This window comes from Falco naumanni, chromosome W (genome assembly GCF_017639655.2).
Source record: "Falco naumanni isolate bFalNau1 chromosome W, bFalNau1.pat, whole genome shotgun sequence".
In the NCBI taxonomy this organism is placed as follows: Eukaryota; Metazoa; Chordata; class Aves; order Falconiformes; family Falconidae; genus Falco; species Falco naumanni.
In genome coordinates, this window is record NC_054079.1 from 28,372,530 (window position 1) to 28,387,774 (window position 15,245).

Here is a 15,245-nt window from a genome sequence, read left to right on the forward strand (position 1 = left end):
GTTTCTAATTTTTGGGCCCTAAGCAGCATGTTAAGTTTTCAGCTATTCACTTAGAATTACCAGAATTACTTCTTTCATATACAATTCATAGCTCTAATTTTGAACATGAAACAAGACAACACATAAAACAAGATACAGAGTACTATTTCAGTTGTTATGTTCTAGGAATTGGATAATGGCCCATATAAGATTTATTTAAAGAATGGTGTGCTCATGTTTATCTGAGGAGATCCTTATTGTTGACTTGAGGATGTACTAAATCCTTGAATGGGTGACATAGGGAGTGTTCTAATTGTCCAGGCACAAGATATGTTAATATTGTTAACTTGAAGATATACTAGGTCTTTGAATGGGAATGTGCTAATTGTCCAGGTGTGAGATATGTTAATGAGTTCCCAGAAAGTTAATGAATAGACATGAGTGACTTGTATAAAGAGGGGACTGAAAAATCCCCTTGGTGTGCATGACTTTGGTGGAGCGATCCCCCATGCACCCAGCGCTGCTGAATAAAGATAACCTCCGCTCACTCAAATATTGGTGACTGATTCTTTAAATCAATTTGGCAACCCAGGTGGGACCTCCTCTGCTCAGCTGCGGGACCCATTGAGAGCGGGGACTCCCTAGGGTACCCCCAGGGATTTTCCCAGAGGGGCTCCTCATCTCATCTGGATCACCGCAGGAGCAGACAAAGGACTCTATCTCGCAGAGCAAAGGTACTATCTTTATTCAAATATTATATTCTGGTATATTTAGAACAGTACTGTTTTGGATATTTCTGTTCTGGGACCGGTCCATCTGTAAAGCTGTCCGTAAGACATAAGATCATTGTATGCTTATGCAGAATGGTGTATGCCGGGTAGCTAGCGCCACAGGTATACATCTGATTCTGCTTTAGTATTTTGTTTCAATATTAAGGTAATATTGGAACTCTGATTCTGTTTTAGTATTTGTTTCAATATTAAGGTAATATCGGAAATTAGTGTTTTAGTCGGAAGACTGAAACGTTTGATAATTTGGAGTCAATCCGTATACATAGGATTGATATTTTATTTTGATTTAGTGTTTGTTTTGATATTAAGGTAATATCAGAAATTCATGTTTTAGTCTGGAGACTAAAAACGTTTGGTGATTTGGAGTCAATCCATATACATAGGATTGATAATTATAGGACTAATATTAATTGTTGTACTTACTTTATGTTGTAAATATAAGAACATTTCTGTATTAGGTATGAATGTGGGTGTGTGAGTACTGTCTTGAGCATCTGCGAGGTGAGTGTAAACCTCTATATGTTTTAAAGTGCATATAGTGTAAAGAATTATTGAGTATATGGTGGGGGTTGCTGCTTAAAGACAAAATTCGTCTCTGAGCAGTTATTCTGTGCTGTTTTTGCATCAATTTGGCGAGCCGGCCAGGAGAACTCTCCACTAGTGCTGGATTCCAGGGGCCTGGGGACCCTCAGGGCCCCCGAGTGCATCTTCTGTCGGCAAGACTCCCCTACCCCTCAGCTTCTCACACAGGTGGACAAGGAGTTCTGCACAACATAAAAGGTATTTATATTTATTCTTTGTTTTGAATATTTGATTGTCTTAAGATTTGGTTTTACCCCATAAGACGAAAGATGGTAAGTCTTTCTGCCCTTAGTGTCGTAGGTGCTGTCTGTATACTCGAGCAAAGGGTGGCAAGTGTCTAAGATATATTATCTCCTCGAAAAAAAAAAAAAAGAAAAAAAAAAAAGGAAAAAAATGAGACCAAGAAATAAGGCTAAATAGAGGTCTTGAACTGTGGTGTGTGTTCTGAGATAAGTATGGTGCCTCCAGTAATAACTAATACATTGTAGACAAATACCAGACTTATTAGGAAGATGGGGGGCAGACCGATCCAAGAAATAAATACCAAAACACCCCTGGGATGTATTTTGAAGCATTGGAAAGAATTTGGCGGAATTCCCAGTGTAAATTTGAACAAAAAGACATTTTTAAAATATTGTCAGAACTGGTGGCCTTTGTATACATTAGGTGATGGTGAAAAATGGCCATTCAGAGGAAGTCTTATATTACAACACAATCTTACAGTTTATGCTGTTTCTTCGTAGAGAACAAAAGTGGGATGAAATAATGTGTACAGATATGTTTGTGTGACAGAAGGAGTGCAGGATTAAAATCACCTGATCTTTGATTATGGCTCTAGGAAAGGATAGGGAAAACCTGAGACCTAAACTAGAAAGATGTTCTTGTTAAAATTTTTGTGTTAAAAAGCTCAGGTTGTGGTTCCTTCTGTGGAGCAACCAGAATGAAACATGTTGTAAGATAAAAACTTGTACTAATGTATGTAAGATCACAAGCGAAGGTGGGGTGGGTGGGGCTGGTGGAGAATCAAAGACCCTGTGAAAGTGTTAAAGTATTGGGGTGAGTTTGTACAAACCTCCATTACCCGCTCAAAGGTGCGGCTGAGTCCTGCTGGACGCATGGCAGGGTGTTTGCTGTTTGCCTGCGAAGGCTGATATGTAAGAACACAGACTTAAAGCAACAAGGAGCAGATTTGCATTCAGGGTAAGAAAGAGCAGGCTGAGCAGGCCGAAGTTGTAACAAGCTGCAGCTGTTGTGAAGGACATATGCAAGGCCAAGGGAGACAAAGAAACTGTGTACTGGCAGAGAGATAAGAGAGTTGGACTATTAAGGAACTGTACGTGGGAAAGAGATAAAGGAGTTGGACTGAAAAATAAGAAAATAGAATGTCGAAACAGAATGTAGGTGAGGAGCATGGATACCACGCCGTGACCAATCACAGAGTGCAGGAGAGTGAATAGACAAGCAGCTTTAGCTTATTAGCAATCTAGAAGCAATGTGTGTGTTTGTGCTAGTGTATACATTGCTGTGTATCCCTTAATAAAGTGGCACTAACTTGATCACATTGGTCGTATAAGTTGTGTCTGAGCCTTCCGCATCAACACAATCTACTGCATGAACAGTGAAAACTATTTATTATTTGTGTCTATAAAGTATTGTGACTGTTTTGAAAAATATTATGACCTATAGAAAAGTCACTTAAACCAGAATTTGCAAGCATTCACTGTACCTTTTCTGGAGTCAATACCAGAACTGTAAGCAATACTCCCTTGCCAATGCCACGCACAGTCCTACTCACCGCACCTCTGTTTTCACACAGAAGAATGGACCCAACTACACACAGAGCCCAGCTGAGACAAGTTCTGGCCACAGCAAGTGCTTCTCAGTGTCCTAGACTACAAGCACTTTCATAACGATAGAAACAACTGTTCAGCTGGTCTGTATTAGTGTCATTTATAAGACCATAGGATGAAGGGGTATGCATACCAGAATTACTGATTTCAGGGTATTTTCTCAGTCTTTTAGTGTAGATTAATATTAAAGATAGTCAGGATTTTTCTGCTCCCACCTTTTTACGTAAAACTGAATTAGGGATTATTTTTTTTCTGGAAATGTCAAATCCTTCCACAGAAAATGCTAACAAAAAAACAACTCCTATTTGGTTTTTTTGTTAAAGGGGAAAACAACCAATTCAAGTCAATATCCCACATCTTTGATGCTAATTCCTCTCTGACTAACTTCCATTTTGGGGCTGAGTTTCATTGCCATGGAATACCTGTTAAAGCAATACTTAATAAACATGAATGAATGACATTATTACTCATTGTTTTTCAGCTTGCACACTAAAACACAGTATACATTTTAGGCTAGCCACTCTATTTTGCCCAACAGTCAGAAGGGAATCTGGGGGAGGTCTAGAGGGAGTCAGAGTCTTTCCTACAAAATTGCTGGGTAAACCAGGAAAATCACTCAACTTCTTTAAGGGAAATTCACCACAGAGGTAGGGGGGAATAAAAAAATGTCCCTTTTGATATTTAAGGCTGTGGCTGGGCTCCCAGGGTTGCTATGCAGTACAGTATCTATCAAGGGGAGAGACACCATGAAACTCTCCTTCCCCTGTACCTGTTGCCACTCTGGGAAGGTTTAGAGGTGCAATTTGGAATAGCTATTCCTGCTAAAGCAATCCTCAGGCTGTAAGTATGAGTCAAAAGATCTGAATGGCCCTGAAATCACCATGGATCTTCCTTCAACTTGCACAGTGTAATATCAACCTGCTCTGCTCTACTGTTTTATCAGTTGCAGAGAGTGCCAAGAACTTTGCATGAAAACCACAACAGAAAAGCAATCTATATCTACTACAATCCCTTGGCATCCAACCCGAGTTCCCATCATAGCTTGCTTCTAAAACACAAACTACTTGTTTCTTAAAGTTACAGTTCAATCCATTCAAGTCCACTGCTCCCTGAACACTTTCTAGGAGGCGATGGTACTATTTGTTATGAGAGCAGGCTTTCCTGCTTGCTTCACCATGTTGCATGCATACTCTGAGGCCATGTAAGGCTAATTCTCTACTAACAGCATAAAGGATCACTCGCTGTATATTCTGTGATGGTGCTTGCATGCTGCTTTGGCATTCTCCATTGTACACTGAACACTGTGCAGTTCAGTGAATCCAGAAGTATATCGAGAGGAGGACCCAGTCTATCTGCTCAAAACAAAATGCCATTGTATAAGAAGACATAGGACAGAAAACCTCTCCTTTAACCACCTGGCAGGTATGGCTTTGAAGAAGAATAGACATGTGCTGCTCTCTTTAAAAACAGTCAAATATAGTCCACTATTCAGATTTTAATTGGGTGGAACTTTTCCTTCTCCCCCTCTGCCCCCCCAAGGCAGTGGTGGGATACCAGGAGAGAGGAGGCAAGGGGGGACATACCCTCTCTCAGTGGCAAGGAGCTGTTGATCAGCTCAGGACACCTCATGGACACCTTCAGCTTACCCCTTAAAGCCCCCAGGCTTTACATCCAACAGCAACACCTGGGTATGAGGAAAATCAAAACCAAAACATGCCTCCTCCTCGGCCCTTTGCTTCTTTGGCACAGGCCAAGAAACCTCCTTCACAGGCCACCAAGAGGTTTAATCACCACCAACCTGTGCAACTTCAGTTCCCTCACAACAGCTATGGATGGGAAGAGCAATGATTTAAGATGCAAAGTTTAGCCTGATGAGATGAGCACAAAGGACCCTTCAGTTCCTGCCTGCCCCTCTCTGGATGTAGGTTACAGCAATGGGTTCTCATCTTACCATCATGCTCCCAAATTGACCTTTCAGTGCTGCCACGATCAACTCTCATCAGCTGCAGTGGGAGGATGGTATTTTTTATATGGCTATATAGGTCTCACAGTACCTATCTGTCTCCTTCTCTTCCCATAGTACAGGTTGACGTTTCAGGACAATGACCAATTTGACTACTGCAAATAAAAAAGATGGCAGGAAAAGAAAACCCTGAGATCCTCATCTCTATTACTCTACACTTACTGTCTGAGAAAGGGGCAGGTGGAGGAGCATGTCTGCTCTGCAACCTGAGCAAAATTTTAAACACTAATTCTCCAAATTGCCATTGTCCGTGCTCTTGAAACCAAACCCATGTAACAAACAATTGTAACAGAGAACTGATTCAAACATTTTTACAGCAACTTCAATTTTTTCAAGGAAACAGTTTTCCTATATTTAGTTTTTTGCATGTCTTTACCTATGAAAATTGTAAGTAAAGGCTAAGAAAACCCTTTTTTTATTATTTTCCACTAGCTCTGACAAAATATCAAGCAAAATCAAGCTACTGTAAAGGTAGTTTTTAGATGTGAAGAAAGCCTACATCAGATTTACACTTGTCACCTCCACCAACATATTTGATTTGAAGCTAAATACAAAACAGCAGCTTACAAACTCTGTACAGTATCAATCAATATCAATACCTGAGTAGTTAAAACAAGAACAGAACTGATATTCTGGTTCTTTTCAAACTGACCCTGCATTTTCCCACTCCTAGGAAACTTTTTGTTTCATGTTTCTTAATTTGAGTGAGCAAATGTGACCAGGAGGGGTCCACACCTCTCAATTATCTATTTATTTCTCTTCAACATTAAAAGAAATCCTGGACAGTGCTAGGTGCAGTCATGAAAGGTACAAACATGAGGTTTAAGAGACACTAACATTTTTCACCATTTGGTTCTTATGCCTGAAGCTTCAGCCATTCTTACCTAAAAAAAATCCCAGAAGACTGTCTCTTGGGCAAGGCTGCACAAGGACTGCATGCAATGGGCTTCTCACCAAGACCTTGATAGTGTTTTTTTCCTTTTATTGTTGAAACAATATAGCAGGGAATAAAAAAACCCAATACACCTTCAGAAAAAGGGACTACCCATTGTACTCTAGAGGTTTGCATTTCCTACACACCCCAAGTATCTTGCTTATCGGTTCAACTTGCAAGAAATTATGAAAGCTAATACACTATTATAACATCCCTGAGTAGATCTTGTAGTTATAACAGCACATTGCTACACTTACAGATTAAGGAGGGAAAACATACTTAGGGCTCTACCTGCATGAATTGTCCTCATTCGCTGCAATGATCCAGACTGAATTAATGGGAGCATTCACAAGAATTACAGTTCACACTAACAGACTCTTACTCTGTAAACACAAGCCACCAGCCAGATTCCCAGTTTCCCTCCCAGCCTGTCACATTTCCCAGACCATAAAACAGGGAGCTGCAATCCCCTCCCAGCCATCAGCACCTCCCTTCCCCTAGCTCCCAGAGAAGGGGCACGGAGGAGCTGAGCAGTCTGGAGCAGTCCTAAAGGACTCCTGTAAATAAATAACTACCCAGTGCTTCAGACAATGCAGTTGAGCAACCAGTAGGCTTTTAAACTTGTTCCTGAGATGCTGGAAACTACACAGGACCCAAAGACAGGGACATCCGCGCATTTTAACTGCCTGTACAGTATGTGGCACAGGTTCAGCCTCACAGGAAAGTCTCCCAGGGGAGTGCCTGGGATGGTTTGGAGGACAGCACAGCTCACAGACCATGTCTGTAAGTCAGTATGGACATCTTTGGGAAGGAAAAGAGTTCAGCCATATGAATGAGAGCCAAAACATGCCATGCTACTTTCTGGGCCGTCACCCATTTTCTTTATTAGCATAGACTCAATCTCATGGATCCCTGCTTTGTTCAGGGGCTCTGAGCACAGCAGAGAGTACTACATCTTGTGCTCACCTCCTGCCCTGCATTCAGAAGCAGTAGCTGGACCACCCACTACTGAAAGGAGAGGCAGGGAAGAGCAGCCAGGGCTGAGGTATCACTGTCTTAGAAACAACATCTCTACTTAGGCAACATTTCACATTCAGAAAACATCTTTCAAATCTTCACAATACCCAGTGAGGTAGATTAGTATTAGAGCTGCAACAGTAGTAAAGAAAAAAAACCCAACAAAATACCAAAACATTCACTCTAAAATATTCATGCCTTCCTTGTATTACTTTTCTCGGGAGGCTCTATGACACAAGTTTGCTGGAAGGCATAGTTGCAGAAATAACAAATTTTACCCAACAATGACAAATACTCATTTAAGACAGGCTTCAAATTCATATTCTGAATGCATTATAGGCCAATAAAATTATTTACAGAAAGTATTTGGTGAATAATTTGGAGCAACAAATAAATTTGAAAAAAATGCAATCCATTTGCAGGCTATCTGCAAACAGAGAGGCAACATCTGTTTAATAAGGAGCTGCACCATGAATCATTCACCCAGATCTACCAAACACTACTATCTCCAGTTTGCAGATGATGAAAGAGACACAGAGAGCCAAAAATTACCTCAGTTACACAGGTCCATTAATTGTCACTGGGGAGTAAGTCCTAACTCATGCCAGGGACAATGAGAGAAAGGAACTGGAGAGGTCTTTATTTCCATCCTCCTTGTTTAATTCTCCCTAAAAGTAAGGGAATTTCCCTAATGCAAGAAAGACAGTAGCAGGAGGCATGTCATCAGCATCTAGCACTGTCTTCGTGAGCAGCCTCAGCTGATGCTCTGTGGTCAAACAATAGTTTGGGGAGTGTGTAGGATCTGCTTACCACACTGTTGCATCCAGCTCTCCCTGTGACAAAACTGTGTGTAAAGCAGGTATGTGACACTTACTCTGCTGGGGCCTGCACTGCCTTATGATTAAACTGGGAACCAAGAGGAAAAGGAAAACCCAAGCAAGCCCTGCCCTGTGAACAAAGTTATTTCTTGGAGACGATAGAGGGCAAGGCAGAGAGGAGCATCTCATGTGATGTGGCTGTTCCCACAGTCCTACACTGTCACTGTTCCAGACCTTGCAGCTAATTGATTCAGAGTCAATTCTGGTTGACAGAGTCCGAATTTCACATAACCCGGCAGAAAGCAAAGACTGACAATTTTTGGATTTAACTTTCCCTTCTCAACCATGACAAAGTAACTGCAGGATCTAACACAAGCAATGTTTATGCCACTGAGATGCAGGAGATGTCATGGCTTTGTGTTGGGGTCTGCAGCGGGTCTGCAGACAAGTTAGTTGACTTCAAAGACTTAGCCATGTACTTTTAAGACAGTCACAGACTGTCAGGTATGTAAACAGGATGTGAAGAACCGGAACTTAGAACCACAGCATACGGGCACCTACAGCAACAGCAAATAGCAAGCAAGAAGAAGGACACAAAAACCTATCAGAGTTTAACACCTGCACTGTCTAAGATATATAAATAGTTTGTATAAACAATAAAGGCAATTTTTTGTCCGAACCCAGCCACGCAGGCATAATGTCTTTTAAGTCCGCCTCAACTTGCGTCACCACATTTGGTGACCCCGACGTGCCGATGTGATCCCAGTAAAGGGTATCAAAAAGAGATCCTGAGACTGTGCTGATCTGACCCTGGTAAGGGGTGTCAGGAGCGATCCTGAGACTGTGACCAGCAGGTTGCTGGGGAGGTGGAGCCTAGTGAAGCGGAGTAGCGCAGCGAGCAGCTGCAAGATCCTGGGAGAAAGTGACACCTGTAAGGTGAGCCACCAGGGACAGCATGGGGAGTAAGTTATCTAAAGAAGATACCATGGTGCTATCAAAGTGGAAATTAGTATTAGAGAAGCGTGGAATTACTTTAGATGGGCTTCGGTTAAAAAGTATGTTATTGTGGGCCAAAACACATAGAGTGGAAATGTCCCCAGCGACTGCTCTTAGTGTGTGGACCTGGGACAATTTAGGATCAACACTGTCAGAAGCTCTGGAAAAAGGGGACAAAGAGGCGTCCGGGTTTTTGCTTACCTGGGGACTGCTTAGACATGTTGTAGGGGGCTTCAAGAATCCACAAGACACAAATGGGGGCTTGCAAAATCAGCAAAATGCAAATGAGGGCTTGAAAAATCAGCAAAATGCGACTGGGGGCTTGCAGGATCAGCAAGACGCAAGTGGAGACTTGCAGAGTCTGCAAGACATGAGTGAGAACTTAAAAAGTCAGCAAAATGCGAATGAGGGTACATAGTTCAAACCTCCCCTGTATCCCCCTCCAGAATACAGACAAGAGGATGAGGGGGTGGGGGAGGGAGAGAGTCTGTGTCCCTTACCAGACGCCACTCCCCAATGCCCTGAATCCCCTAAATCTCTCCAACTGCATCAACTTATACGCCATACCGATCCCGAGGATGAGGATGGCAAGCAGAAGCCTCCGTGGACCGATCCCAGCCCCCCTGACTCCCCCCAGCCCACACTCCTTCCCCCCTCTGCTCCGGCCCCCACACCCACCCCCTCAGCTCCGGCCCTGCCTGCGCAGGATGGAAATGCCGAAAACCCGGATTCGGGTCCAGCTACGACAACGTTATCAGTCACAGGCAATGAAGAAGGTGGAGGTGATAAAAATCCAGTTTCCAGTGGTACAGTAATGACGTGCGACCCTCGGCGATTTTGGCAGGCTGTAAGAGATGGGGCATTAAGAGATGGGAACTGGGATTTAGTAGAACAGATAGGCGGACCGCTCCTTGATCTTCCTACTCCTTCCACCGATGCACCGCATGCATATCCTATTGTATTGGGAGATGCGGCTGCTGGTAATCCTGACATTCATACACCATTTGCTTGGAAAGTAGTACAGGACTTGCAAAAAACTGTTTCTCAGTACAGGGTGACAGTGTTCTGTCACGCAGAAAAGCTGTCTATACTCTACTGTATTATAGTGGTTGAAATGTATTTTGCTGTTAAAAAAAAAAAAAAAGGAATTGTAGAATTGTACAGAACAGAGACAGTGGGTTGTTTTGACATTGATAATGTGCAGGTTTGCCCTTGCTTTGAATGATGTGCAGCTGAGATCCCGCAGCAAAGATTTAAATAACTTTAAGGGAGTATGAGTAGAAACTAGGAAGAGATGGAAGCATGTGAACGAGTAGTTTTAACCTATCACCTTTTAAATAACAAAGCCTGCGCAGTGTGTGTATTTTTAGCTGGGGGTATAAATTGGTGTGAGTCTGTTAATAAAGTGGCACTAATTTAAAAAAAAACAACAACAACAAAACCCAAAAAAACAACAACAACAACAACAACAAAAAAGGGGAATGAATGGAATGACCCCAGAGGCATGATTAGAGAAAGCATGAAGGTGTCTTAGTACGCATGAAAGACCCTCGTACCGGGCATTGGTCGGGACCGCATGAATTGTTAACTTGGGGGAGAGGTTATGCTTGTGTTTCCACAGATGAAGGTCCGCGATGGATACCTGCTCGCTGTGTGTGGCCAGAGCTTAGCGTGCCAGACCATGGGAGCACTGCTGCCGCCAGTGAACCCAACAACTAATGTGTGGCCTCCTTACTGAACCAGTCCTTGTTTGGTGTGCCCTTCCTCGAAACTGACTTGCAGACATTGTTGCAAAAAAGTGAATGTATGCGGGGAATGAAGAATCTTACTGAAAGCCTTGATATTTTCGATAATTGATTACCTCTGTATAATGTTAACCCAAAAGAAGTCAATATTGTTTGCACTTTGAATGTCGATACCTTGTTTGTTAGGTAGTTAAGAATGTGAGTCAAATTTTCCACCATTATATACAAAACAGAGCAACTGTTGGCTTTTTGTTGTTGGCTCAAGAACATGGCTGTGAGGATTTTGATGGTATGTGCTGCATGGATTTTAGGCGCCCCATTGCAGCAACATGTTAACAAAATCTGAGAAAATGTCAGCCTTTTTGGCATCCATTCACTCAATTGGCAGTATTGGTTTTTTGCTATTGCCTTGGTTGCTGTCATGTTTGCAAGGGCCCTGCAGAACATGGCAAACCTGGTACTAGTTGTTCAAAAACAAAAAGGGGGAATTGTTGGGGTCTGCAGCGGGTCTGCAGACAAGTTAGTTGACTTCAAAGACTTAGCCGTGTACCTTTAAGACCGCTACAAATTGGCAGGTATGTAAACAGGATGTAAAGAACCAGAACTTAGAACTGCAGCATATGGGCACCTACAGCAACAGCAAATAGCAAGCAAGAAGAACACAAAAACCTATCGGGATCTGACACATGTTCTAAGATATATAAATAATTTGTATAAACAATAAAGGCCATTTTGTCTGAACCCAGCCACGCAGACATAGTTTTTTTTCAATCCGCCTCGACTTGCGTCACCACACTACAACAATTTTATCAGAATTACAATTTTATCTGGACAATTCTGGTCTTAAAATAGCCCCAGAAAAGGTACAAAAAACAAAACCTTGCAATTACCTGGGTTGGGTTATTACCTCAGCTCAAGTAAAACCCCAAAAGATTGCAATAAAACCAGACATATCCACATTGGCAGATGCTCAAAAATTGATTGGAGATATCCAGTGGATTAGAAAACTTTGTGGATTTTTGAATGAAGATTTGGCACCATTTTTGCCATTACTGTCAACTAGTACAAATGCTGAGGAAAATAGAAAATTAACAGAAATTCAGCAAAAGGCTTTAGATAATATTGGACAGAAAATAGTCAAATCAGAAGCACCTCGTTATGATCCTGATTTGCAAATACAGTTAAACATAGTCAATGGAGAAAAAACTAGTAACCACCCTTTTGCTCTTTTGGCTCAATGGGATGAAAATTGTAACAACCCTTTGAAAATCTTGGAATGGATATTTTTATCATTTTGGCCCCAAAAGTCTATTGTGACTCAAATAGAATTAATTGCTCAACTTATTATGAAAGGTCGCTCCAATTTCTGGTATAGACCCACAGATTATAATAATTCCTCTAGTCCAAGCATATTTTGAATGGGCTATATGACATTCCATAGATTTGCAATTAGCTTTACAAGGCTATGCTGGTCAGATAATAAACACTTATTCTCCACATAAGTCGTTTTCCTTTTTGCACGGTAACCTACTTGAAAACATCCCTGTATGATCTGAAGTACCAGTCAAAGGATTTACAGTTTTCACAGATGCTAGTAAAAATAGCAAATGTGCAGCAATTACATGGAAATATGGTGACACCTGGAAAGACCACGTGATTCCTGGAACATCATTGGATTCTTTACAGACGCTAGAACTGAAAGCTCTAATCTGGGTTTTTTCTCATTGGCCCACCACTGCTTTAAACATTGTTTCCCAATTCCCTATATGTCGGAGCAGTACAGCGATTGGAACATGCTGTATTAAAGGAACTAAATAATGCTGGTTTATCTGCTTTATTTCAAAATTTGTTAATGCTGTTAAATCAACGTACATGTGCGTATTTTATTACACACATCAGGAGTCATTCTGGAATTACATCGTGTTTAGCAGAAGGCAATGATCGAGCTGACATGCTAGCAGCCCCTGTGTGGAGTGGTCCCCCAGTGAAATGCTTTAAACAAGCACAGCAATCACATTTTTTCACCAGAGTGCAAAAATGCTGTCACATCAATTTGGCATAACGCATTCAGATGCCACAGTTATTGTACAATCCTGTCCTGGCTGCCAGCAATTCAGTTTTGGAATTGGCCTTGGAGTAAATCCAAGCAGTTTACAACCATTGCAATTGTGGCAAATGGATGTTACTCACATTGCAGAATTCAGCAAACTAAAATACGCGCATGTCACAGTTGATACCTTTTCTTCCCTTATATGGGCCACTCCTCTCATGGGTGAGACAGTAAAACATGTTAAAAAACATCTACGCGGATGTTTCACAGTTATGGGTGTTCCACAATGCATGAAAACAGATAATGGTCCAGCATATGTTTCATATTCCTTTGCTCAATTTTGCCAACGTTGGGGTATTCGACATCAAACAGGTATTCCACATTCACCTACTGGTCAGGCCATCATTGAATGTGCACATCAAGTTTTAAAAAGCTTACTCGCAAAACAAAAAAGAACCGGAACTTAGAACCGCAGCATACGGGCACCTACAGCAACAGCAAATAGCAAGCAAGAAGAAGGACACAAAAACCTATCAGGGTCTAACACCTGCACTGTCTAAGATATATAAATAGTTTGTATAAACAATAAAGGCCATTTTTTGTCCAAACCCAGCCACGCAGACATAGTGTTTCTTTTAAGTCCGCCTCGACTTGTGTCACCACAGCTTTGGAACAGTCATGCTGCAGCATTATATCAAAGCGGTTTGTCAGCTGATCACAACTGTTGTAATACATATCGATGCTTTACTAACAAATTATTTTGAAATAAATGTGTGCAAGATTTTACAAAACATCATGTATTAAGCACATTAGAAGTGGATATTAAAACTGGTCTAAACATTTATGTCTTTATGTTTAAAAGGTCATGCTTACATTATAAAAAATAAAAAGAGTTTTCAAAGGTAAAATTATTTGGGTATTTGTAGCTCCTCCTACAATTCAGGTCAGAAATATCTCTCTTCTCAAAATTCAGCATGAAATCTCTGTTAGTCTGGTAGCACCATGCACAGTGTAAAACCACAACAGAGCCTACTCCCCTCTGCAGCCTGCTGGATGGGAACCTGCAAACAAGGAAGGTGCAATATATCTACTACTTGTATATTCTCTGAAGATCTGCTTCAGTGATGAGCCCACCTGCAAATGTCCTCTGCAGTCGAATCCTGTGAATATCTAAGAAGGCATGGAGATTAGCCCTGATCATAAAGAACAAGTAACCAATTTATATAAACATAACAATAAACACATTCTGTACAAATAAAGTCATTCTCCTTTATGGGCTGTGAAGTGGGTTTGCACAGCAAGGTTTTGGTAGTGGGGGGGCTACAGAGGTGGCTTCTGTGAAAGGATGCCAGAAGCTTCCCCCATGACCAATGGACCCCATGCCAGCCAGCTCCAAGACGGACCCATAGCTGGCCAAGACTGAGCTAATCAGCAATGGTGGTAGTGCTTCTGTGATAGCATATTAAGAAGAGAAGAAAAAAAATAAATCTGTGCCAGCAAGAGAGGAGTGAGACTATGTGAGAGCAACAACTCTGCAGACACCAAGATCATTGAAGAAGGAGGGGGAGAAGGTGCTCCAGGCGCCCGAGTAGAGATTCCCCTGCAGCCTGTAGTGAAGACCATGGTGAGGCAGGCTATCTCCCTGCAGCCCATGGAGGTTAAGGGTGGAGCAGATATCCACCTGCAGCTTGTGGAGGACCCCATGTCAGAGCAGGTGGATGCCCAAAGGAGGCTGTGATCCCGTGGGAAGCCTGTGCTGCAGCAGGTTTGCTGGCAGGACTTATGACCCCATGGGGGACCCATACTGGAGCAGTGTGTGAAGAACTGTGACTCATGTTGGAGAAGTTCATTGAGAACTGTCTCCCATGGGAGGGACCCAATGCTGGAGCAGGAGAAGATTGTGATGAGGAAAGAGTGGCAGAAACGACATGTGATGAACTGACCTTAACTCCCATTCCCTGTTCCTCTGCACCACTCAGGGGGAGGAGGTAGAGAAATAAGGAATTAAGTCAATCCCGGGCAGAAGGGATGGATGGGGGGAAGGTATATTTCTGATTTGAATGGTAGTAAAATAAGCTATTTTTTTCCAAGTCATATCTGTTTTGCCCGTGAGAGTAATTGCTGAGTGCAGGAGCGGTCTGGAAACTAGAACCATGCGTGGCAATCAGTTAGCTGAGGGGAATGTGCTCGAGCTTGTAGGTCACGAACCCTGGGAGGACAAGGAGTGTGAATAGACACAACAATTAACATGATGAGGCATGTTTGCAGAGCACAGGGGAGTGGGAGACGGATGGTGGAAAGATAACACCTTGCTGTTAATTGCTGGTAGTTAACCACCAATCAGGGATTGCCTAGTATGCAAGGCTTAGCTTCAAGAACCAATTAGTTTAAAATGCGCAGCTTTTGAAAGTGTCTATAAAAACTCCTACTTCTATACAATAAATTGACATTTGCTTGCAT